The sequence below is a fragment of the Rousettus aegyptiacus genome, unplaced genomic scaffold, assembly GCF_014176215.1.
Source record: "Rousettus aegyptiacus isolate mRouAeg1 unplaced genomic scaffold, mRouAeg1.p scaffold_m13_p_17, whole genome shotgun sequence".
Taxonomy (NCBI): domain Eukaryota; kingdom Metazoa; phylum Chordata; class Mammalia; order Chiroptera; family Pteropodidae; genus Rousettus; species Rousettus aegyptiacus.
This window is the reverse complement of record NW_023416292.1, coordinates 44,168,679-44,195,073: the sequence shown is the minus strand read 5'-3', so window position 1 is coordinate 44,195,073 and position 26,395 is coordinate 44,168,679. Positions and strand designations below refer to the sequence as shown.

Below are 26,395 nucleotides of genomic sequence, written 5' to 3'. Positions count from 1 at the left end.
ATTCCTTCCATCCTTTGGTATATTTTTTCTACATATATGGCTTATTTTCCATAAAATCGGTATCATACTCTACATGTAGCAAGTTTTTTCTTTATGTTAACATTGTGAGCATTTAAAAGGTTGCATAACATTTCAACATATGAATGTGCCAAATGCATGTAATTATTTCCTTATTATCATAGATTCGATTGTCAGCAATTTTTTTTGCCTTTTAAATAATGCTAGAATAGTATGTTTGTATATATTCTGATATTGTTTCCTCATTACATTCCAGGTGTAAAATTATCAACAGGGATAAGTATTTTTGAAATTCTTTTAGCATATTGAAAATTCAAGCTCCAATAAGACAGCACCACGAACCCATACACTAGTATTTCTTTAGCTATTAATGAGTTTCATGCTTTTCTGAGTTTACTGTTTAACTGTACTTCTCTAGCACATTGTATCTGTCACCCAGTTTTTATGGTGCCATTCATCTTTTTCTTTTTTGTTTATATTTATTTTACTTGGAAGAGTTCTTTATTAAAGAATATTTCTCATTCTCTGTTAATACTTGCCATAAAGATTTTTAAAGTCTTTATGTTTAGTTGGACTATTACAGTTAAAATTTAGTAGTTAGGTAGAATTTTCAAATGAATATTCAAATTCATATATATTCATTTGGAAATATATATACATATATAACAGCTTTTTGAGATATAACTTATATACCATACAATTCACCAATTTGAAGTACACAGTTTAATGATTTTTAGTAGATTGAGTGTACAGAAATCACCACAATCAATTTTAGAGTATTTTTCATCACTCCATAAAGAAACCCCATATCCATTAGCAGTCACTATTTATTTCCCCATTCTCCCAGCCCCTGGCAACACTAATCTACTTTCTATCTCTATGGATTAGTTGATTCTGGACATTTTATATCAATTGAATTATGCAATATGTAGTCTTTTTTGATTGATTTCTTTTACTTCCAATAATGTTTCGAAGGTCCATTCATGCTAAAGCAGGTACCAGTACTTCATTATTCTTCGATGTCAAATACTCTTGCATTACATGAATATACTACATTATGTTTGTCAAATATACATCAGTTGATGTATATTTGAGTTGTTTCCATTTTTTCGTCTATTGTTAATGCTGCTATGAACATTTGTCTACAAGTTTTTGTGTAGACATATGTTTTTTATTCCTCTTGAGTACATAACTAAGAATAGAATTGCTGGGTCATATGGTAACTTTTGAGAAACTGACAAACTGTTTTCCACAGCTGCTGCACCACTGTACCTCCCCACTAGCAATGTATGAGGGTCCCAATTTCCCCACATCCTACTCAACACTTGTTATTATCTGTCTTTTTGATATATACATCCTAGTGGGTGTGAAGTGGCATCTCCTTGTAGTTTTGATTTTCATTTCCCTGATGAATAATGATGTTGAGCATCTTTTCATGTGCTAATTGGCTATTTAAATATCTTATTTGAGGAAATGTCTATTCAAATCAAATGAATATATTTTGTCGGATGCCTCTCTGTCTTTTTCCTTCTCTCCCTTCTTTTTCCTCTTTCCTTCTTTTCTTCCTTCCTCACTTTAAATTACTTTTCTCAAATGTGTGCCTTAAAACAGTCAAAGGAGCTGAAATATACCTATGTCTCTCAGCAGCTGAGCAAGCCCACTTCTGGCATAGGTCCTGGTCCTGGATTCACATTAACAGACATTTTATATAAAGAGATCCTATCCCTGTCTCCACCCATAAAATACAGTCATTATTTAGCATTTCAGAATTTATTAGTAGAACATAGAGTCTTCAAGGTAGAAAGATCTTTTAAAAATTATCTCATCTAACCACCCATGAGCTCCTTCTGTAATATGCTCTGTAAATTTACGCACACATTCAGTGACAGGAAATTTATTACCTCCCAAGGCAGTTCATTGTACTGCTGGACAGAGAACTTTATTTCTGGAGCATTCTTTCTTATATTGAGCTAATAGCAAAAACTCTCTGAAGCACCCACCATCTAGTTCTGCCGTCTGCATCATTATAGAAGCCCTGAAGCCTACCCAGATAGCTGACAATCTCAATCCTATTACCCTGCTCTGTCTTCTTCAAGATAAATATCATGATTCCTCCACTATTCCTCAACCATGTAGCTCCTGTATAGGGCCTTCACCAGCTTTTTCTAAGTGACCTGATTCCCTTATTTTTCTGAGAGTGTAACTCCCAGGATGGGAGTGGTGAATTGACCAAGATCAAGTAAGATAGAAATTTGCTAAATTATACAATTAAGGATTGCAGTGATGTTTTTTGATATTGTTGCTATCATTTGGTTGCCTTTTACATTGAGTTTCATTGTCAACTAAAATGCCTACATTTTTTTCTTACATAAACTACTAATGCGCTCTATGTGTTTCTGCCTACCTTTGTAGAATTCAAATATAGAATTGTATCTTTACCCTATTGTCTTCTGGGTGAATTTGGTACCCTCAAGTAAAGATAATTAATGATGATAATAATAATAATAATTATTATTATTATTATTATTATTATAAAATATGACAAAAGCTCTATTTGAATCTCACAAATACCCTATGAGGTAGGCGCAATTACTATACTCATTTTATAGTTAAAGCATATGAGACTTTGCACAGTCAATTAACTTACTCAAAGTTTTACCCGTATTTTCTGACTTTAAGGGCCAAGCTCTTAGGCAGTTTACCATATTGCCTCCTACAGCTTAGGAGCTTGTGCCCATGGCAGTGGAGTCACTGCTTCCAGCGCTCTGATCTGCAGATCTGGTGAGTGTGGCCTCTGTGGTTCTATCTAGCTTGGTTTTCAAACCACAGACCCCTAAAAGTCCCACAGCTACTTCAGGAGATGAAGGACACCCTCCTCAATGTCACCTGACTCTTCAATAAAAACAAGTCTGCTTTCATCTATTTTATGTATGGGGCTTTCTCTTAACAACACACAGGGAGAAAAATAATTCTGCCAAAAATAAATTAACAAAATACCCATTCTAAACTATTGATTAAAATGCTGAAAGAGCCAGTGATAGGAGAGAGCCAGAGCAGACTGCTGAAGTTGCTGCCTGGTAGGCATCTGGCTAGTTAGTCATAACCAGCTCTGCCGCCATATCTAGCACATATGTCTCCGTCTTGTCCATGGAGATAGCCTAAAAGTGCTTGCCAATGGCTTGCTGAACATGACTGTGTCTGGCAGTGTTCCTGCTCTCCACCTACAAGATGCCAGTAGCAGCCATCATTTCCCATTCTCATTTTTGATCATGAAAAATGTCTCTGGATATTGCCAAATGTCCCCTGGGGAACAAAACTGACCCAGCTGAGAACCACTGGTACAGTGGAGAGCAGAAAGTTTTGTTATAGACTGAGATTCTTCTTTTTTAAATAATTTTTTAATTTTTCCATTACAGTTGGCATATAGTATTGTGTTAGTTTCAGGTGTATAACAGAGTGATTAGATATTTATATAACTTTGAAGTGATCACCCCAATAAATTCATCTGACACTATATGTAGTTATTACAATATCATTGACTGTATTCCTTATGCTATACTTTACATCCCCATGACTATTTTGTAACTAGCAGCTTGTACTTCACTTAAGTCCATTCCCTTTTTTACCCACATGCCAACTCCCTCCCATCTGGCAACCATCAAAATATTCTCTATCTGTGACTTTGTTTCTGTTTTGTTTATTTTGTTCTTTAGATCCCACATGTAAATGAAATCATATGACATTTGTCTTTCTCTGTCTAATTTACTCCACTCAGCACAATACCCTTTAAGTCCATCCATATGATACAGATAGCAAGATTTCATTCTTTTTTGTGGCTGAGTACCACCTCTTCTTTATTCATTCATCCATTGATGGACACCCAGGTTGCCTCCACATCTTGGCTATTGTAAATAATGCTGCAATGAACATATGGGTGCATACGTCCCTTCAAAGTAGTGTTTTGGGTTTCTTCAAATAAGTACCAAAAAGTGGGATTATTGGGTCCTTTTCTGTCTCTTGTTATAGGATTTATTTTAAAGTCTACTTTTTCCATACTTTAAATTTTAGTCTGTGTGTCTTACAGTCTGAAATGAGTCTCTTGTGAGCAGCATATATGAGGGTCTTGTTTTCTTATCCATTCAGCCACCATCTATATCTTTTGACATTTAATTCATTTACATTTAAAGTAACTGGTGATAAACGTGCAGTTATTGCCATTTTATTGGTTTTTGTTTGTTCATTTTTGTTTTTGTTTTTGTCTTTTTCTTCTGTTTCTGTTTCTTAAAGAAGTCCCTCTAACATTTCTTGTAATACTGGTTTGGTGGTGATGAATGCCTTTAGCATTTTCCTGTCTAGGAAGCTCTTTATCTGTCCTTCAGTTCTAAAGGATACTTTGCTAAGGACAGTAGTCTTGGTTATAGGTCCTTGCTCTTCATCACTTTGAATATTTCCTGCCAATCCCATCTGGCCTGCAAAGTTTCTATTGAGAAACCAGCTGCCAGTCTTATGGGAGCTCCCTTGTAGGTAACTAACCATTTTTTTTCTTGATTTTTTTAAGATTCCGTCTTTGTCTTTAACCTTTGGCACATCTTGGTGTGGGCCTCACTGGGTTTATCTTGTTTGAGATTCTCTGCACCTCCCATATCCATTTCCTTCACTAGGTTAGGAAAGTTTTCTGTCATTATTTCTTCATATAGATTTTCAATTCCTTTCTCTTTCTCTCTTTTCCCCTATGATGTGAATGTTGGTATACTCAATATTGTCCCAGAGGCCCCTTAAACCATTCACATTTTGAGGGGTTCTTTTCTCTTATTCTGATTCGGTGTTTTTCGCTACCTAATCTTTTAAATCACTAATTTGATTCTCTGCTTCATCTAATTCACTGTTGATTTCCCAATGTAGTCTTTATTTCAGTTATTGTTTTCTTCATTTCTGAATGGCTCTTTTTCGTTTTCTATCTCTTTGTTAAAGTTCTCACTGAATTCATCTACTCTTCCCCTAAGTTCATTGAGCATTCTTATAACTAGTGTTTTGAACTCTACATCTGGTAGATCGTTTGTCTTCAATTTTGTTCAGTTCTTTTTCTGGAGCTTTGTTGTGTTCTTTCATTAGGGACATGTTTCTTTGTCTCCCCAATTTTGCTGCCTCCCTGTGTTTGTTTCTATGTATTAGGTAGAGCTGCTATGTCTTCTGGTCTTGGTAAAGTGCCCTTGTTTAGTAGGTGTCCTGTGAGACCCAGTGGCACAGTCTCCCTGGTCACCTGAGTCAGGTGCTCCATGTGTGTTCCTTGCATGGGTTGTATGTACCATTTGTTGTAGTTGAGCCTTGGTTTCTGTTTGCACATCAATGGGAGGCATTGACCTTTGAGATGCTTGGTTGTGAGGACTGGCTATGACTACACTGAAGAAGCTGTTGTCCAGGGGCCGACCCCACAGAGTAGGATTCACTTAGCAGGGCTCTGGTGCCTACCCAATCTGCCCTTTGAGTGTGTTGTCCTTGTATACAGCTCTGGGTGTTGGCCCAGCTCAGCATGAAGATGGCCACCATGCATATGGGGCCCAGGACCTCCTGGGAGGAGCCCCATGGCAGGCCAAGTTCAGCTGCAACCTGTGCCCTGCCCAAGGCCACCTGGCATGAGCCACTAGGCAATCCATAGATGGCCATCACCTGTGCTGGACTTAGAGGTCCCGTAAGAGGCCAAGCCACAAACCAAGGCTGGCTGCCACTAGTGCCAGACTTGAGGCTGCTCAGCAAGAGGTATAGGGCACGTCAAGGCAAGGCTTGTTTGAGTTTTGTGAACCTTTGAGAGATTTTAGGAAAGCCACATGAGCCAAGATAGGCCATTTGTATGGAAAAGCCACTGGAAGCAGCTTGGGTTGGCCTGCAAGTTGGGTGAGGCGAGATCTCAGGAAATCACCAGGGTGTTAACCAGGTTGATGGAGACTCAGACATGGTTTCACCTATGTCTGCATGCCAGGGAGGGCTCAACAAAGAAACAGTGACTTCTGCCAGCACTTCTGCCCTAATGGCAGCTTGATGTCAGTTGGAAGAAAGGCCAATTAGTTGTTAGAAATGGATTTGTAAGCACAGTGTATCACCTGGGAAATGTGCACAGGATGCATCAGGTGACCTGTATCACAGGGACTACCTGACTTCTCATCGTGGTATGATCTTGATCCCTCTTACCAGGTCTCAGTTCCCTCAAGAGCAAAATAAAGAAGTTGGAGCATTGGTCTCCAACATTCTCCTTCCTTCAACCACACTGTGATTCTGTGCATGACAATGGACAAGATTTTTTTGTTCTTTATTCTGCACTTGGACAATATCTTTGACCAAAATTACCCCAGATCTTTCTCTCTTCTTGTTTCCCACTTCTGCACTCCTTCCAATTCACAGCCCCAGAACACTCAGAAAATGAGCCAACTTCCCAAGCAGCATGCTCCTGCCCCAGCCAGAGCTCTGAGATTTAATAATAATGAGAATGGCTTAGGCTCTCTGGCTTTCTTCAAAGCCTTCCTCAAAGATTGACTGGTGCCCCTAATTTTGTCCCGCTTCCCAAAAGGGAGATACTTCTTCATTTGGTCACCCACATGAATTAACAAGTAGAGAATGGAGGGAGGAAGGCGCTCTTGCCCCTTGCAGCCCACCTCCAGGGTGTTTAGGGTAATAGGTAGTTACAAGGAGGATGCTGGTCTGAAGTAGCTCCACCCCCACAGTTCTGGGCCTCCCCTACCACTCCCTGCAAAGGACTTGTCATAGAGAGAGAAATTAATGTCTATGGAGCGCCTATCATGTGCCAGATGCTCTGCCTCTTAATCCCTTTGAGGGATAATGACATAACAATACATTTAATTACATACAAATTCTTTGCCATGGCCAAGTCCACAGTGGCTTCATGAAGCTCATTACTTGAACTTTTCTCTCCCTAGCTGCGTGATGTCGTTTCACCTGGCAGTGTCGTGCCCTGGAATCATGCTTGCTCTCCATCTTCCTATCCATTCAGACAGAAATACACAAAGGGGTGAGCCTCCAGTGTCATGTGACTTCGCCATTCATAATCGTTCAAGTGAAAATCTCCCAGTTGCATATCTGCACAATGCCAGTGATTACAGTGATTAACTCAATCAAGCCCAATTTCATAATCATCAAAGGTATAATTTCCCTACAAGCCAGGATCCCAACACATGGCATCCCAGCTGTCTGATACTAGCATCCAAAACACAGCATTATACAAAACATTTTAGGCTAGGGTTAGGTGATTTTAATACCATATTAATAAGGATGATAAGACTAAAAAACTCTATCCAAATCTGGTCTGTGATTTCCTCAGTGGTTACTTCATTCAGATATGAAAAATGCTTCCAATTCCCTCAAAAAATTGCTTCACCGAATGTTTTATTCCCAGAAAAAAATCGCTCAGTTAATTACATATGCACCTGAGTTACATTATTATTGTTATTGTTATACAAGAAGCTTTGTAAGATGCATCAGTTTAGTCCTTGTAGAGACCTCGATGTCAAACTGCCCATCCAATTCTATGTGCTGATGAATGTTTCTGGAGTCTCAGGTTGAGATCTTGAGCATCATATTTAAAGCAAAGAGAGCCTCCTATCAGAAGCAATTTCACAGCCTCTGCTCCTTCTCTAGAGCTAAAAAGAAGAAATTGGGCCAGAGCCAAAGGAAGAAGAAAAAAGATGCTCTCTTTTATATTTTTTCACCCAATCCGTTTCTCTACCTGAGGTATTTAGTTTCCTGCTGCAGTTGGTGTTGTATGTGTCAAGATATTCAGTTCATTCACATGCGATAACCAAAGATCCTACTAATTGCTAGAGTTTGAAACCCTTGCGAGACAGCAGAGATTCATTTAACCAGAGTTGTGTCTACCATGCAATAACTAATTTTGAACGTTACTAATTGGGAAAGGGATGGGCACATGGAGGTGCTTCTGCAGTAGCTGTCAATATTGAACTTTTAGACTTAGGTGGAAGTTACAATAGTGTTTGCTTTACAATAATTTATGAGCTATATGTTTTTTTGCTGTCTTTCTTTATGTTTTATTTTATAGTAAAATATTTTTTTAATTTTTGATCTGTCAATAATTTGTAAAAGTATTAACCATCTTAATTGGATCAAATGACCTAAAGACCTCCCTCTGTGGTAGGCAGAATAATAGCCCCCCAAGATGTTCATGTCCTACCTAGGTAAGACTCAAGCAATGTAACTATTGACTTTATAATATCATTCTTGAGGATTAGCAGATGTACATAATTCTCTAAATAAGGAGATTTTCATAGAAGTAATGTGGCCAGAAGATTTATATCACCTTTTTAGATATACCAATCTACAATATCCTATTTTAGTCATAAGGTACTCTTTTTCAAATGCTATTCTTTAAGCATCTAAAAGTTCAAAACCTACTACAGAAAACAAACATGAAGTTCCTTTTCTCCCATGTCTCCCAGGAAATACTTATTACCATGAAAACCAAATAAAAAGATAGACTATGGAAGGGATGCATCCTGGAGATCAACTGCCTCCTTTCAATGAAAACTGTACCTTCGGCACAATAGATGGATTAATTAATTGCTAATTGCAGAGTCCTTTAAAAAACACAGCTCTTTATATCCATAGCATTAATATTGAGATAGTCTAGTATATTAAGCCTTTTTAACTGAAGCTGATATTCTTCCGTTAATAGTGTCTTTCAAATATGCCCCTTCCTTTTCTTTACCACTGCCCTGCCCCACATCTGGGTCTTATCAACCCCTTCTAATTAATCTCCCTGACCTCCAAACTCCTCTTCAAACCATAATTTCTGTCACAGGAAGAAAAATCTTAAAATAGTTTTTTACTTATCTCTCTTGCAAGGCCTTCAATGGCCACATGGAAGCTATAATTTTAAATTCAAACAATGTGTTCAAGAAGCAAAACAATAAACTGAAAAGAATTGCAGTTGGAAGATATTCTTATTTTCCTTACTCTGGTGCTCAAGGTCATTATCAGACTATGCAATCAAATATCCTACTGCCACACCTCAAAGATCGGTTAGCACAATGGTTCAGAGCATGGGTCCTGGACCCTGATGGTTGGGTGTGCATCTTGTCTCTTTGACTCACTAGCTGTGAGACTTTTAGAAGGTGCTTAGCCTCTCCGGACCACACTTTCTTCATTTGTTAAATGAGGGTAATAAAGTGTCTTCCTCACTGGTTACTCCATGAATTAAATACGTTAACATTCATACGGTGCTTAGAACAGTGCCTGTGCTCTACGGTAAACACAAAACAAATAGGGACTTGTCTTACTGCTGTATCCTCAGTGTCTATGACAGTGCCCAGCACACAGATAGGGAAATTGAGACTTGTAGAGGGTATGCAACTCGCCTCAGAGCACATGAGTGAGTCTGAGCTGGAATTCCAGTGTATGCGGTTGGCTTCCAAGCTGCCCTCTTAACCACCACATTATACTGCATCCACCTCATCCCCTGGCTTTTTCATATAGCGAGGACTCCTTAAAGGTTGCTCAGATTGTTTACTAAAATATCATGAACACCCTAACTTCAGACATTGCACCCCTGACCTGGAATATTCCCTTCTCCAGCAAGTATCTCCTTAATTTCTTATCGGTTCAAAGTGTTCCCTTCCTCCTCCAGATTTTTATTGCACTTTAACTGCCTATAAACTCACTAGCACTGACCACATCCAGTCTTGTATTGTAAGTTGTCTTTTTTAGGTACCTTGTTTCTCCAACAAGACCGTAAATCCTTTGAAGATGGACTGTGTTTGCCCTATGGTTCTTTGTGTTCCCTACAAGGGCTAGGATGGAGCCTTGTCCAGAGCAGACTCTCTTTAAATGTTTGCTGATTGATAAACAAGCACAAAAGCAGCTAGAAATGGACAAAATATCCCCTATTCTCACCACTGCCCCTTCTCCTGGCCCCCCAAGGTTAGGTATACTTACCCACCCAGCCATGAGCAGCACTGGACAACCAGTGGCCACCCCCAGGGGGCATTGTCTCTGCATACTTTAGTGTGGAGAACAGAGAACAGCAGGCAGCTGGCTCCAAAGAGGAGAGGAAGAGGCTTTTCAGAGCATGCTCAGAGCCATCTTCCAAATTTCCTAATCAGCTAAGTCATTCTTCCTCCACTGTGGAGACTGAGGGAGTGACAAGGACAGGAGCATCTCTCTCTAATGTGTGTTCCTCCATGTGGTAACATAAATCAAGGAAAGAGAGCTTCTGCCACAACAGCCCCCATCTGTCTTCACCCATTGGGCTTAACCACGATCAACCAGAAGTGAGCCCACCCTCGGAGGGGAAAAGGTCAGCAGTCCATTACAGCAATCCATCCCACTTTCATGAGACCACTCCTCCACTTCCAACCACATTTCCTGGTGGATCCTCCTAGGACCTGTCATGGGCAGCCTAGATTTTACTCAGAGAAAATTCTGGAATGAATCGAAGCAGTACACTAATTAAATTAACTCCAAGGCCACATGTCATGGGTTGAATTATGTCCCCCTAAAAAAAAAATTATATATATACCTGAACATGCAGTACCTAAGAGTATGACTATATTTGGAAATAAGGTTATTATAAATGTGACTAGTTAAATTAAAATGAGATCATACCGGGGTAGGGTAGGCCTGTAATCTAATACGACTGGTATCCTCATAAAAAGACACAAAGACACAGGGAGAATGACATGTGAAGACAGAGGCAAAGATTGAAAAGATGTGTCTACAAGGCAAGGAATGTCAAGGATTGGTGGCAGTCACCAGAAGCTAGAAAGAAGCATGGAATAGATTCTCCTTCAGAGTCCTCTCAACGCCTTGATTTCAGACTTCTAGCCTCAGAACTGTGAAAGCATAAACATCTGTTGTTTTAAGCCACTCAGTTTGTGGTACTTTGTTATAGCAGCCCCAGGAAATTAATACACCCCCACCTATACCCAAAACCAAAAGTTCACTCTTTCTCCCTGCAAATTATATGCAGACTCATTCTCAGTGTAACTCATTAAGCATCGGAGAAATAATGCTTTTTTAAGGCACTTCTTACACTTCTCAGGAATAATAGATTTAGTAGCTAAATTCTGAGAAATCTTTAATTTCTTCCTTCCAAGTGTTTATTCTTTTTTTCTAGATATTAAAATAAGGATTCAATGAATCAGGAAATAACTTAAAAAGGAAATGTGTTGAAGAAATATGAAGGTGATTATTTAGGCTTTCAGAAAGGGTTTATTTTAACTTCCCTTTTACTTCTAAGCAGCTTTCTTTTTTTTTTGCTTCAGAAATAGATCTAATGGATATTAATATTATGCTAAATTAATTTTTAGTTTCTCAGCATACATTCATCCTTAGACCATTTTCCATTAAGGCATCTATGCAAATTCTGTTTTGCTTACTTCAACATTATTTAGTCTATGAATTTGTACATATTACTATACCACACTACAATAACCATAGTTATTATTTAGAGTTCTATAACATTTCACTGTAAAATGTAGTTTGTTTATCTATCTCCTGGTCCTTAAGCATGTGATATTTTTTCATTTTTGCCTGTTATAAATAACTCATCTTTGTATGTATTTTTTTCTCCTCTTAGATTACTTCCTTAGGTTATTTTCCTAAAAATATCACTGGATGAAACTATTAACAGTATGTTACATGCCACCACAGTACTATCAGAAAAGATTGATGCAGTCGGCAATTCCACCAACAACATTATCAGAAGGATTTAAGTATTTTTAAAGTATCATTTGGCAAATGTGTAATATCAAACATATGTGCTTCTTCATAAACCTTTAAAAGATGTTGAAAATTGGCATTATGATCAAATAACACATGTAGCTAAATTATGTGTATTTCCCGCCCCAGCACAAGAGTAACCTCACCCACCTATCTAACACATGAAGTCCTTGAGGAAATTGATAGCTATTTTTAAGGGGCTTTATTTTCGTTTTTATTTTTTTTACACCTACAGCACTTGGTCTTCCTAGGTGGACTCCCATCCAAATACTAACCAAGCCTGACCCTGCTTAGCTTCCACCCTACTTAGCTTGCAAGATCAGATGGGATCAGGATGTTCAGGGTGGCATGGTGGTAGACTTAAAGGGCTTTTACTTTACCTAGATAGCTAAAACTCACCAAATGGTTCTGCTGTCATAAACTCTAAAACAGTGGAAATTAAGAGGAGCCTGGCTATTTTAACACTGAGCAGAAGATAAAGGGATGGTTTGAGCTGGTGTCAAAAAAGATAACCATCTAAATCCAGCTCAACTGGAAACTTTGATGCATATACTCTTTCTAATAAATGTGAGTTTGAGCTTTCTTTCTTTCTTTCTTTCTTTCTTTCTTTCTTTCTAGAATTTTTTGGGGAGGAAGGAAAGTGTAAAGAACAAAATTTAACTTATTCATGCCAAGATAATTCAATAGGGAAATTTTTCAACAAATAGTGCTAGGAAAACTGGCTATCCACAAGCAAAAGAATGAATTTGGACCTCATCCTTACACCACATGTAAAAATTAACTCAAAATGGATCATAACCTAGATATGAGAGCTGAAACTATAAAATTCCTAACAAAAGGCATAGGAGTATATTTCATTATATTGGGTTAAACAATGATTTCTATAAAGCACAAGTAACAATAGATGATAGATAGATGATAGATAGATAGATAGATAGATAGATAGATAGATAGATAGATAGATAGAATTTCATAAAAACTTTCTGTATTAGTCTACGGCCATACTACCCTGAATAAGCCCGATCCCATCTGATCTTAGACGCTAAGCAGGATTAGGCCTGGTTAGTACTTGGATGGGAGACCACATAGGAAGACCAAGTGCTATAGGCAAAAAAAATTTAAAAATAAGGGATTGTAAACTGACAAGGTCCTTGCAATCTGTGAGGTGAACCAAGAGTTGCCTCGTCTAAAAAAAAAAATTAGTGTTGTGTATCAAAGGACATATTTAAGAAAATATAATCCACAGAACGGGAGAAAATATTTGCAAATCACATATCTGATAAGGGGCTGCTATTCATAATATATAAAGAAATCGTAAAAAGATAAATAACCCAAATTTTAAATGGGCATAGTATTTGTATAGACATTTAGCCAAAAAAAAAGATATACAAATGGCCAATAAGCACATGAAAAAGTGCTCAATATCATTAATCATTAGAGAAAAGAAAACCAAAAGTACAAGGAGATATCATTTTACCCACTAGGATGGCTTAAGTGAAAAAGACAGACAAAAGCAAGTGTTAACAGGATGTAGAGACATTGAAACCCTTGCTGGTGGAAGCATAAAATGGTGCAGCAGCTTCGGAAAACACAACGTCCACACAAACACTTGTACATGTGTGCTCATGGCTGCATTATTCACAGTAGCCAGAAGGTACACCCAAATTCTGTTAACAGATAAATGAATAAACAAAATATGGTATACTCATTCAATGAAATATTATTCAACCATTAAAAGGAATGACATATGGTTACATGCTTTAATGATGGGCCCTGAAAATATGAGCGAAAGAAGCAAGCCACAAAAGACTGCATGTTATTTGATGTTATTTATATGAAATGTCCGGAAGAGACAAATCTAGAGACAGAAAGTTGATTCATGGCTGCCCGGGGCTGGGGTGTGATGGAGAAATTAGAAAAGGGAGTGACTACTAATGAGTAAAGGGTTTCTTTTTGAAGTATTGAGTATGTTCCAAAATTAGATTGTGGTAATGGTTGCACAACTCTGAATATACTAAAATCCACTAAACTATTTTAAATGAATGAATTTTATAGGAAATAAAATATCTCAGTAAATTACCAAAAAAAAAAATTTTTAAATTGTGCCTAATCCCACTACCAGAGATAATACTCTTAGCACTTGCTATATTGATAAACGTTGCAGACCTCCCTCATGAAAGTTTCATGAGTGGGGAAGGAAGAAGTCATAAGAATGTTATGATTAGATCATATGCTAGTTACCTTTTCTCTTCTGCATATCAAGTCTAGTCTATTTATTACCCACATTTTTATCAAAGCCATAGATGGTAATACAGGAGAAGTATTAGTTAAGCCAAGAGCCAGGCCATCATCAGTGACTCACCTTCTTTTCACCTTCTGTCCAAACATCCTCCTTCAAAGGAACACCTGAACCCACCTGTGTCTCTCCATCCCATTTCTACTGCTCTAACGGCAACATCATTTCTCACCTAGCTCACTGTGAGAGCCCCTCTGGCAGTTTGCTCTGCCCACATACGTGTCCCTTTGATATCCATCCTCCACTCAGCAGCTAGAGTAACCTGTGTTGTACTTAAAACCTTCCAATGTCTCCTCTTGTATTTAAACTACAGTCAACATTTCTTAATGTGGCTCATAAGATGATGGGCTTCTGTTGACCCTTTCAAATCTAGGGCTTTCACCTCCCACCCTCTGTGCCAACCACATTTCATTTCTTTCTGCTTCTAGTACCTAACTTCTCTTTCTCTCTTTTCTAGGCCTTTGTACTACTGCTTTCCCTAGCGTACACTTTTCCACTCCTGCTCCCCACTCCCACTCACGGTTCCCACCATGTCTATGTTCAGCCTACTCTTTCTGGTTTTTTAGTAATCCTCAGGACATCACTCCCTCCAAACCACTTTCTCAATCCTGTGGTCCCATCAAGTGTCCTTGCTAAGAGCTTCCACAGAACACTGTATTTCTCCTATGATCAATGACATTTATTGCATTCAATTGGAATTGCCTATTAACTTTCCCCAACTCCCCACTTACTAGCTGAGTGACTTTTGGCAAATTACTTAACCTCTCCATGCTTCATTTCTCCATATGAAAAATGGAGATAAAAATAATACCTACTTTATAGGCTTGCTGTGAGGATTTAATGAAATAATATTCATAAATTACAAAGAACAGTGCCTAGAACATGATAAGTGCTATATAAGGGTTTTTCTTTTTAAAAATAAAATAAAGTGTTTTATACATCTCTACACTGTAAGCTCCAAAAGATTTTTTTAAATGTTATTCACAGTCGCATCCTCTATAAATGGTGTTGAATGAACATGCACATCAATTAATCAAATAAATGCGCAAATGACTCAAAGTTATCACATATTTTCAAAATCCAGCAGAGATGGTGGACACTAAATGAAACGAGTTTTCTACAGAAGGTAAGAGAAAAATAGAAGACAAAACAATGGTAGCAGTTATTCAATAAATACAGCTTAGATCACTGGTTAACCATTTGGGAAAAGCTAAAGTGAGAATCTGCTCACGGCATAAAAGTAATTCCACATGCAACTATTAATTGAAAAAGAAAATCTTAAAAGAACCACAAGAAAACAAAACTCAATATTTGTCTAACTCTGGGTGCGGGAGAACTCTGTAAGCATGGCGCAGAGAGTGATATTTATCGCCACAGGAAGACGTCCTCAGTAAGTTGAGAGCTCTTGAGATGAGCCGTGAAGCACCCAGTGTGTGGAGGCAGGCTGCCCAGGTCTGCGCCCCAATTCTACCACTTACTGTTAAGTAACTTTGAACAGGTTACTCACCTTCCCTGGGCCTCAGTTTCTTCATCTAAAAAATGGAGATTATCCACATAATAGCCACTACACAATGTCTACTTATTTACACATGTATATATCTTCTTTTCTAGATAAAAACTTTCATAAAGCAGACAGCATACATTATGTGGCTCTGTCCAGTGTGTACTGGAGCTAACTCATATCTGCTCACAAGGGCCAATTAGTAAATTTTCAGAAGTGTTGTAGCTGATTGTTAAAACACCCATAACTTAAAATTAAATTATATAAATGTACAATTAAATAAATTATATTGCTAACGAACTTAATATTTAAAATTTATCACTTCCTAATTACTACATTTAATTATTACCTGTGCACGTGAGGTCGTTTGCATCTATTGTATCTGTATGATGGACACATTGTATATTGGTGTGCTACTCAAAGGTATCTCTTTCCAATTTTGTGTTCAGTGATGTCATGTTAGTAACTTGAAATCAGCCAGGGCAGGAGAACTGCACTATGAAATCAACACACTTGGCATATCAGCACCCCCACTGACTGACTGTCAGCATACCACTCACAGTCTATACTCCTAGCAACTAGAAGGCCAGGGTGCCCAATAAATGTTCAATGGATGGATGGACGGATGGAAAGAACAATGGAAGAGTGGAGAGTTTAGAGGCTCGAAGACAGAAATAACAGCCCTGACAGGATGTTGGCTAGGTGGATTATTTAATATTCTGCCCTTCACCTTGCAGCCTGCCCGGCCAGCAACCTCAATTGTTCTGTTTCCTTTTTTGTAGGTTTCTCACACATTGTGCAAAAGAGTGCAATATAGTACAGAAAATGTTGTCATCCTGTTTCTGAATTCTTTGTTGCTTCATCACATTTCAAAAGGGGTGTACATTTTGTATTTTGTTCATTCCACTTGAGACAGTGGTGTGGCAATGCACGCTGCAGACCACAGGACGCCCCGCGTTCACCATTCACTACATATTTACTACTAGATCTAGCGGAAGGTAAGCAGGGGTGGAGCCCTTTTGTGGCAAAGTTATCTTTAACCACTAGTTCCGTTCCCATATGCCATCTTATCCCAGTGAGTAGGAAGAAAAGGGAACTAAATATTACCACTAAAGCTCAGTATTCTGTGAACTGGGGACCAATGAAAGCCTTATCCGGGAAATGGAAGAAGCAACTTATGAACTTTTTTTTTTGTCAAACCTTCATAATGTTCCCTACCATGAAATTTCTCTTATACCAATTTTTAATGTATCTATTAAGAATCTTTTATATAGTTTTCTTTTAGTGCATCAAAAAGAGGAGAAGAAGTAGGAAAATAACTATAAGGGCAGAAGCCTGGGACAAAGTGGTGGAGAAATATTTATTACTTTTCGGAATTCCTATCTGGAAGTCATATCTTTGTCAATAAAATTGGAAGACCTCTACTCTAGTAGTTGGCAGAGAACTTCATAGAAATACATCTATTCAACTGCAAAACTCATGGGTTAGCTGGTTAACTTACATGAGAAAATGTCTAGCAAAACAGACTGACTTAAAAACCAATAAACTTAACCTGGATCCCGCAGTCTCAAGTCTAATGTCTGAGCTGTGGTCTAGGAGACTGCAGAGGTCAGCGCAGAAAAGAAAAGGTTTCCATGCAGCAAACCCTACTTACCAACCTGTTCCCTTTGCCTCTCAGATATGTGCACTTGGGGCTTTTTTTTTTTTTTACATAAATATAAATATTTATTTAAATGGAGTTGGTCAGCCATTCCTGTAAGAACTTCCCTGGCATGGGTTTCCACAATCTTGAATTACTCACTCTTAGAAAGCATTTCAGTTTGCTCTGGCAACTTGCTCACCTCTGCCCTACTGCCTGTTTACCTACTTTGTCCTTAATCTCTTCATCAATAAAGTGAAGACAGTCACGCTGAACTCCCTTTCTTGCCTCATTAAAAACTCAGAAGAATGAACGACACACACGTCTCAATTTTTTTAGACAAAATGTACCTTTATTGGTATTAATGTCATCACAAAGGAAACCATGAGATCATAGGGGTACACAAGGGCTAACATAGGTTCCAAATTTTCCTGAGAGCAAGGAAAGGATTATTGGTGAAGAGGGAGGGAGGAAAGAAGAAGATCCTTGCTTTGAAAACAAGCATTATCAACTTTTTCCCTTCATAGACTTACCTGGTCCAACCAGGAATGTAACAAAATTATTTTAATCAGATAATATTTATAATCACTAATAGCTTGTTATTTTTGCATAAAGCTTTTACTAGATCCCACCTGGTGAAAGAAACACTACTAGATGCTATTCCTGGAACATTCAGTGCTCTGCACAGCACCCTGCCCCATACTAGCACTCAGATTTTTATACCATTCTATAAATGACAACAGAACCACGTGGGTGCCACAGACAGCTGCTTGCATTTGCAGTTGTGTGCATGAGGTCATACCTATGTTGAGGAGTGAATAAGTAAAACTACCCCTTCCCCACCCCACCCCACCCCACCCGCACACGTAAATACTCAACACCTCCCCTTTTTTTGTACTTAGTTAAAACATGGATGAAATTTTCTAAGAACATAATTCACCTGTCATTCTCATATTTCTCCAGAGGCTACTCCTTCCAGGGCTGGCTGGTCTGGTGTCCCATGGGCCTTTCCCGAGAAAAGGAGTACTGGCCTCCTGAACTCTTGCTGAGCAGTTTCTGATCTCTGGGGCCTCTCTTTCTCTTGGGGGTGGGGGTGGGGTTAGTGAGCTCCTGCCCCATCACCACCGTGGGTTTCCATGACATTAGAAGAAGGGAAGTTGAGATTTATACCACTTTTGGCTTCTGCCAAGTCCATGACAACCCTCTCACCATAATTTACCCCGACTCAGTTTCTCCAAATGTGCTTGCTTATTTGCTGGTGAAACTGAGAACCCACAGAAAGCTGGCCCAACTAAAACATTTCCCCAAACCCGATTGTCAGGGTATCCCGAGAAGCACTGAGACCCTTCCATGGCAGAGACTGAGAGACGTATCTCATACTTCCCCACGTTTTCCCCTGCACCTTCTCTACCCTGTACTTTCATGTCAGACTTCGAAGGATTGGAGTTTATAACTCTTGGGTCCCTCAGGGTAATGGAAAAAGTCTCTAAAATCTGCAATACAAATGACTTTTAAAACCTTCAACCTCATGATAGTTTAATGAGGTTTGAGTTTTATATTTTGATTCCTTTTGGGGGAAGGGGGCTGGCTGCTTTCTGCTTACCTCCCACTTGAAGTTACAGTGTGTTTTCTTTCTTGAATTCTACCTCCTCCTTGGCCCAGCACATTCTTGGGTCCACGCCCTTGTTTACAAGTCTGGTTCTGCTTCAGCTCTGTTTGTGGTCTCGGAGAGGATGGGTGGCACTTTTCAGTCTGTTATCACATCAGATATAGTTCTAGGAAAAAAAAAAAAGATTCTGTTTTGAAGAGGTAAGTAGAAGAGACTGACATGGCTGTGCAGAGATGAAACAAACCACAGATTGTTTTTACACCTGTTTGCTGGAGGGAAATCGGAGAACAGGGACCAGAGAGAGCATGATGGAGAAAAGAGGGGAGAGGAGCCTGGTGCCTCAAACGAATGATATATTGGCAATAACAAAGTTTCTCCATGGGCAACACAGCTCACACTTAAAGGGGGAAATTATTTTTAAATATTCAGATTGATTAATAACTACAAATTCCCATGTGCAATGATTGCAGAGAGACAAAGAGGAACTCTCATCACCTCATCGCTCCTAGGTTATCTCAAATTGTGTTTAGAATCAAGGCAACACCTTTTTTATTTTCCTTTTCTTTCCTTCTTTTCTTCTCTTCCCTTTCCTTCCTTTCTTTCTCCCTTCCCTCCTCCACCCCTCCCCTCTTCTCCTTCACTAGCTTTTTCTTTTAGTTAAAAGGAAGAGAAGAAAGGGTAGCCCCCTTTTTCTGCTGAAGTCCAAGGTTCCTCACTGAAGTGTAAAGCATCAGAGCAGAGTTGAGTCACCCTCCTTCTCTACCTTGGTGATCTGTCGGCCACACCATTTTCAAGGATGGAAGCAGCTTTTGCTATTCCAGTTCTTTGAAGGTAAAAGCTTAAAACCACTGTCAAGTTGATAAACTGGGAACATTGGAAAGCCAGAATCAGGAAACTATAAGCCCTTAGTCCCTCCCAGGCAGGACAGTGCCCTAAGTCAGTACACTGGACACATAGCATTATCTTTTCTTTTCTCCAGGCTTTAGTCTTCACTGATCTTCTTTATTGTTATTTACACTTCAGAACAAAACATTAAAGAAGGAAGCAATCTTCAGGATCCAACCTGCCAAGAAACAAAGAAAGAATGGTGATTTCTTAGTCTATAATTCACTTTATTCATCAAAATTGGACTCAAATCCATTTAGGTCCTGCTGGGCACATGGTAAAACAGGTGTGAAGCTTATCTAAAGTGAACCAGGAACTGGGAATGAGAGTTTAAGGTGTTAAGGGCTTATCTAGCGCCCACTTCTGCCTGGCAGCATTCAGATAGCACCCAGAACCGAATTTTTAAATTTCCAAGAGGGCTGAAATTTCAAATCATGGAGTATCTCTGTATATCCTTCTACAGAACCTTTCAAAAAAAGATGCAATCTAGAAGTGTTTTCCTTCCAAAAGAGAAATATTCTGCCCTTCCCTCATGCTTTTCTTTCTTTCCCCTCTTCTTCCTCCCTCCCTCCTTCTCTCTCCTTTCCTTCCTGTCTTCCTTCTTTCTTTCCTTTTTTGAATGTAGTCTTTGAAAGACCTCTTTCTCCCAAATTGTTTTTCTGTCCCCTGTATAATCAGAGGTCACCAAAAGATATATGTTAAAGAAAGGCCATGCTGGGAATAGTTTTTAAAAACATTTGGCCAAAATCAGAACATAAGTCCCAAATTTAAAATTCTTAATTTCATTGATCTTCCCTAGAAGAAATTCTGAGACTAAGAAGAACTTGGAAAGAAATGGGTCACAACCCACAAAGCTAGTACATGAAAAGGGATGGCACTACTGGCTTTCTCTCTGTGATGCCCAGATGGCATGGGTCCCCAGATCCATGTGCTTCCCAGGTACTCCTGATCATAGTTCCTGGCCGACAGGGCCTACAGCAGTCTGCTCTGCCTAACGTGGGGTCTGCCCTAATATATATCACCATACATATTTCCATTGTCCATGTAAAAAACATACTTGAACATGCCCTTTGAGATTTGAAATGTTTTATATCATTGCTTTTTCTTGTTGATTTTATATTTCCATCCCATCTTACCCAACAGAATTTTATCTTAACTGTTCAGGCAGCTTCTCAGATAAATTGTCAAAGTTAAATTTCATTTGGTCACCACAGAAAAATTCTTGAATTATCATAACTATTCTCTATTGATAGAGACATTTAATTGGAAGGAAAAAGATATTTAGATAATCATGAATATATCAGACATTTTTTTAAAAAGAATTTCTTATTTTAAGATCATTAGGCTCAGTGTAAGACTATAAGTTTGGTGTAAGACTATAAGTTTGATATTCCAGAAGGAGTATTATCTTGTTAAAATCTGTCAGAAAATTGACAGTACCTTTTATTGGGCTAGATACATTCCCAAAGGTGCTGCTAATCCCACCACACCACAAAGATGTATTTCAGACCAAGTTTGGGACAATTTCCCTTATTATAATATAATGTATTTTCATACTTGAAAGTCTTTTTTGATCATTCTATCACATTTTATTGTTAGAAAAAGTATATGTGTGTACATATATGTATAATTTTCTCATGACTAAATGGTTTTACGTATTAAAATTTTTGTCTGGATAGACTTATCATTACACTTATTGATATGCAATTGATCAAAACAACATAAACCTATTATTGATAATTACCATCTTCCAACATAAAATAAAAATTCGATTGGAAATGTATCTATCTCTTAATGAGATGGACAAAGTTGACTTTTTTCAGTCAGGTCATTTATCCATGAATGAATATTACTTTTGCCATAGTGAAAAAGAATTTAGCTATATATTCTCATGTCTTTTTTTCTATAGGTATAAGCACTAAGAAGCCAAGTTCGCATAAATAAATGTTAATAAAGGGAATTTTGTTATAGCAGTGTTACCCAATTTTTTTGTGTTAAATAGATGTTCTCTAGTGTACAATTTTAATTTCCTTATCGCTTCTTTTACTGTATTTTTTTTATTTATTTTCTTACTTAATGTTCTGGGACTTATAATGAACATCTTAATTTGTAACAGTCTAATTTGAATTAAAACCACCTTAATTTCAATAGTATATAAAAACTTTCATCTTGTATACTCAGTTCCTTATTCTTTCTGCCATTACAGTCATACAAATTAAATTTTTATATGTAGCATGCCCATCGACACAGATTTGTAATTATTGTTTTATGCAGTTGTCTTTTAAATAACATGAGGGAAAGTTATAAACAAAAAATACATTCATACCATCTTTTATATTTACCAATGCAATTACCTTTGCCAATGATCTTTATGGCTTCAAGTTAATGCCTCAGGTCCTTTAGTTTAACCTGAGAGACTCTCATTAGCATTTCTTATAAGGCAGGTTCTATATTATATGTCTACTATAAATGAAATTCTTCAGCTTTTGTATACAAGGAAATATACTCATTTCTCCTTCATTCTTAAAGGTTAGTCTTGCCAAATATAGAATTCTCAATTGACAATTTTTTCATTCAGGACTTTAGATATGTTATCCTCTGACTTTTGCCTTCCAAAGTTTCTGGTGAGAAATCACTTTCGTCTTATTAAAAAATCTCTTGTACATGGTGAGTCGTTTCTGTTTCTGCTTTAAGATTCTGTGTTTTTGGCTTTTGCCAGTTTGATTATAACGTGTGTAGGTATGGATTTCTTTGAGTTGATCTTATTTAGGATTTATTGAGCTTCTTGGATGTATCGATTAATGCTTTTCATCAAATCTGTGAGTTTTGGGCCATTATTTTTCAAATATTTTTTTGGTCACCTTTTCTCTCGCTTTTCCTTCTTCATTATATATATATAAATACTGGTATGCTTGATGGTGCCTCACAGTCCTTTGAAGCTCTAATCATTTTTCTTAATTCTTTTTCCTTCTGTTCCTCAATCAGGATAACTGCAACTGGCCTTGCTTAACTTTACTGATTCTTTTTTCTACCTGGTCAAATCTGATATTGAGACTCTCTAGGAAATTTTTCATTTCAGCTATTATACTTTTATCTCCAAGATTTCTATTTGCTTTTGATACTTTTGGTCTTGTTGATATTCTCTATTTTTGTGACATTGTTCTCATATTTAGTTTCCTTTAGTTCTTTGAACATTTTAAATATATGATTTAAAGTCTTTGCCCTAGTAAGTGCAACATCTGGGATTCTTCGGGTAAAGTTTCTATTGACTGGTTTTGTTTTGCTTTGTTTTTGTGTATGGGCCATGCTTTCTTGTTTCTTTGCATTTCTCATAATTTTTTGTTGAAAGCTGGACAATTTCAATAATATTACAAGGGAACTCTGGAAATCAGATTCTACCCACCTTCTGGGTTTTCGTTGTTGCTTAGTGATTTTTCTGACTAGTTCTGTAAAGCCTGTATTCTTTGTCATGTATGGCCCCTGAAATCTCTGCTTAGTTGCTTAGTGGTCAGCTGATGTTAGACAGCAATTTCTTTAGATACTTAGAACCAGTAAAATTTAGTCTTTGCCAAGAAGTTCTCTGTGTAAGCTAGGACATGCCTTCAACACTCAGATAAACACTTTATAACTCTGCCTCAAGATCAGCCAGAGTTGAGAGTTTATGGCCTTCTCAGGAATTTTCTAAGCATGTACACAGCTCTAGGTATGCAAACAGCCCTACATATGTTCGGCCTTCTTGGTTTCCAAGAATATGTCAGAGCATGAGCCTGTAGCCTTTAGCCGTCTCTTTCCCCAGCTTTTTCTTTTTAAGAGTTTAGTTCACCTATTGTTTGTCCCCAATTTTTACCACTGCGTCATGCTGCTTTATTGTTCCCCAGTTGTCTCTGGCTGCTTTTGACAAGCAGGCCTAGGGAAAATGAGGCCTACAGTGGGCAACTCTGAGTCAGGTTAAAGAAAAACAATCTTGCAAATGGGGTCTTCCAGGGAATCAACAGACAGGTCAAACCATATCAATTTTCTGGGAATGGGGCTTTGAAGAAGTTCCAACTTTATCCTCCCACCACTCCAATGACTGCAGTCTGCTAGTTTTCACTTTTACAGTCTCTTGGTTTTCAAAACTGCCACAGAGCTGGGGAGGCGGAGATGGAAATAGGACAGTTAAAAAATGCCACAAAACTCACTATTCTTATGCAAATTTAAGTGTTATTTTTTTAAATAAAATGATCCTATATTACAGCAAGTCTTTGCTCAATTTCCAAAGTTCTAAAAAAGCTGATACCCAAAACATTCTTCCAGTGTTCTTACTGCTTTTATTAAAGAGCTTTAAAGGTCCTTACTTCATCATTTTTTTCTGATGTCCCAGGTGATTCTTTGAACTTTTTCTCAACAATATGCCAAAAATTACATAAATTATGCTTACTGATCTATCACTAACAACTCAATAAGATCCTCTTGTAAGTCTTTGAAAAGAAAGAATTGGAAAACCTGTGATTTGCCAGCAAGTTAAGTGCCAATCTTTTAATGTCATTTACTTTTTCAACAGCAATATTTCATATTATCCCTTAGTTTGTCACTCAGCAGTTTATATACCTTTATATACCACAGAGCAATCCCCCATAATAAGATTTAAGATAGTAAGCGGTACACCTTGCTTTCAAAGTTGAGAAAATTATACCTTTTCATCTGGCCTCCATTCTGTGCACAGAGATATCGTCTTGCGTGTAGAATCATAGACTTGGAGGGAGTGTTGTTATTCTACTTAAAGTCTCCCCCAAATCTCTCAACAGACATGAAGTTCTGTTTCTTTCTATCTTCTCAAAGTTTTCTTCCCTGATTGCTTTTTTTGCTTTCTATAGCTCTCACACCAGAAAATTGATCCTGAGGTTAAAAAGGGGAAGGAAGGCCACTGCACAGTTTTCTCTGGCAACTATTCTAAAGATGATGATAAGGCCACAAGGGAGGATTGCCATCTCAGTCTATGTCACTAAAACCCTGGGAAGTAACTGTTATTATCAGTGGAAGTCACAGGATTTCTATACTGGAGAGCCTTTGGGACTACTTTCTGTTTGAGAACGTAGAGTATAGGCCAGGGACTGGATCTTGAAATTGTGTTTGTATCACCAGCACAAGGTACTGATACATACCATATTTTAATTTGGAGCAGCTTGAGAAGAGAGGGCTGAACTGCAGGTTACTGTTATTCCATTTTATAGATGCCAAAGCAGATTCAATAACTTCAGTCAAAGAGCTGGGTAGTAATAAGTAGTCCCTCTACTGAGTATTTACCCCAAGGAATTAAAAACTCATATCTGAAAAGATGTTTGTACACCAATGTTCATAGCAGCATTATTCACAGTGGCCAGGACACGGAAGCACCCAAAGTGTCCTACGATAAATGATTGGATAAAGAAGCTGTGGTTCATGAATACGATGGAATATTACTCCGCCATAGGAAGAGATGAAATATTGCCATTTGTGACAACATGGATGGACTTCAAAATAATCATGCTAAGCGAAATAAGCCAGGCAGAAAAAGTTGAAAATGATGTTATATCACTTATATGTGAGATATAAACCTAAAAGCAACAAATGAACAGGACAAACAAACAGAGACTCATGGACGTGGACAATAGACTAGTGGTTACCAGAAGGTAGCAGGGAGGGAAGAGGAGAGAGGTAGATGGGGTAAAGGGGATCAAATGTGTGGTGACATTAAAGAATTAAAATAAATTAATTTTTTAAAAAGAGCTGGGTAGTAGCAAAGCCAGGATTGAAACTTTGTTCTATTCAATCCCAGAACCAATGCCTTTTGCACCATTGAAAAAAGTCACTAGTTGCAGGTTAACCACTCCTACCAATCACACACTTAGCCCAAAGCTAAAACCTTGCAAACCATACACAGTGCAAGTTTTGCCATAGAGACTATTTTTGCTGGGCTCTTTTCCCTTCTTTCCACAATGGACAGCAGTTTCATTCACTGGGCAGCTCCTCTCGTTGTCTTTAGTCCTATTGAAGAGGACTATATTGTTCTGCATTCTTCCCTAGCACTTAAAGTGACCCTGAGTGAGGCTTCTATAATCAAGAGATACCTCTAAAACTGGAGGTGAGCAGGAAGACTTCCAAAATCTCTGAGAAGGCTGTCATCCCATGAGAGAGGTATTTCCTCTCTGCAACATGAAACTAGGAACACCATTAAAAAGTACATGCCTTTAGTTCCAACAGCCTGGTCATGGCATTTTGTGATTAGATACATTTTATGTACATTTTTACAGGCAAAGTTACCCAAAGACATGATTATTTCCGGTTCTATAAGGTTTTTTACCTTCTTTTTTTTTTTCCCGTGTTTCAACCACTCCTCACAGTTTCAATTCCTCTCTCTTATTTTGTTCTTCTTTCTGTTTCTGGATATTTTACTCCTGCTCTGAAGTTTTGTATTTAAAAATTAAATATTTAAAAACACTTTCTGGAGGGAGTGGGAAATTCTCCAGCAGTGGGTACAGAGAGATTATGAAGCTCTTCCTCTAGTGGAATGAAAGCCCATGTTGGATGATGATATTTGCCCACTAGTGCCACTTCCTCCCCAAAGGGCTCCAACAGATGGTAATTTTTTTTCAAAATAGCAAACCATGGAGAAATGTTCAAACAAAGAAATAGCTGATTATTATAACCTAAGTTCTCATACTACAATAGAATAATACTGTGTTG

General features: G+C 38.0%; 1 protein-coding gene and 1 pseudogene across 6 annotated transcripts in view; both read left to right on the top strand.

Annotated features, from left to right (window-relative positions):
- RIPOR2 (RHO family interacting cell polarization regulator 2) overlaps positions 1-26,395 on the top strand; it is a 167,976-nt gene that overhangs the window by 40,301 nt on the left and 101,280 nt on the right. The window lies entirely within an intron of this gene.
- Positions 12,752-12,870, top strand: LOC118613009 (annotated as a pseudogene).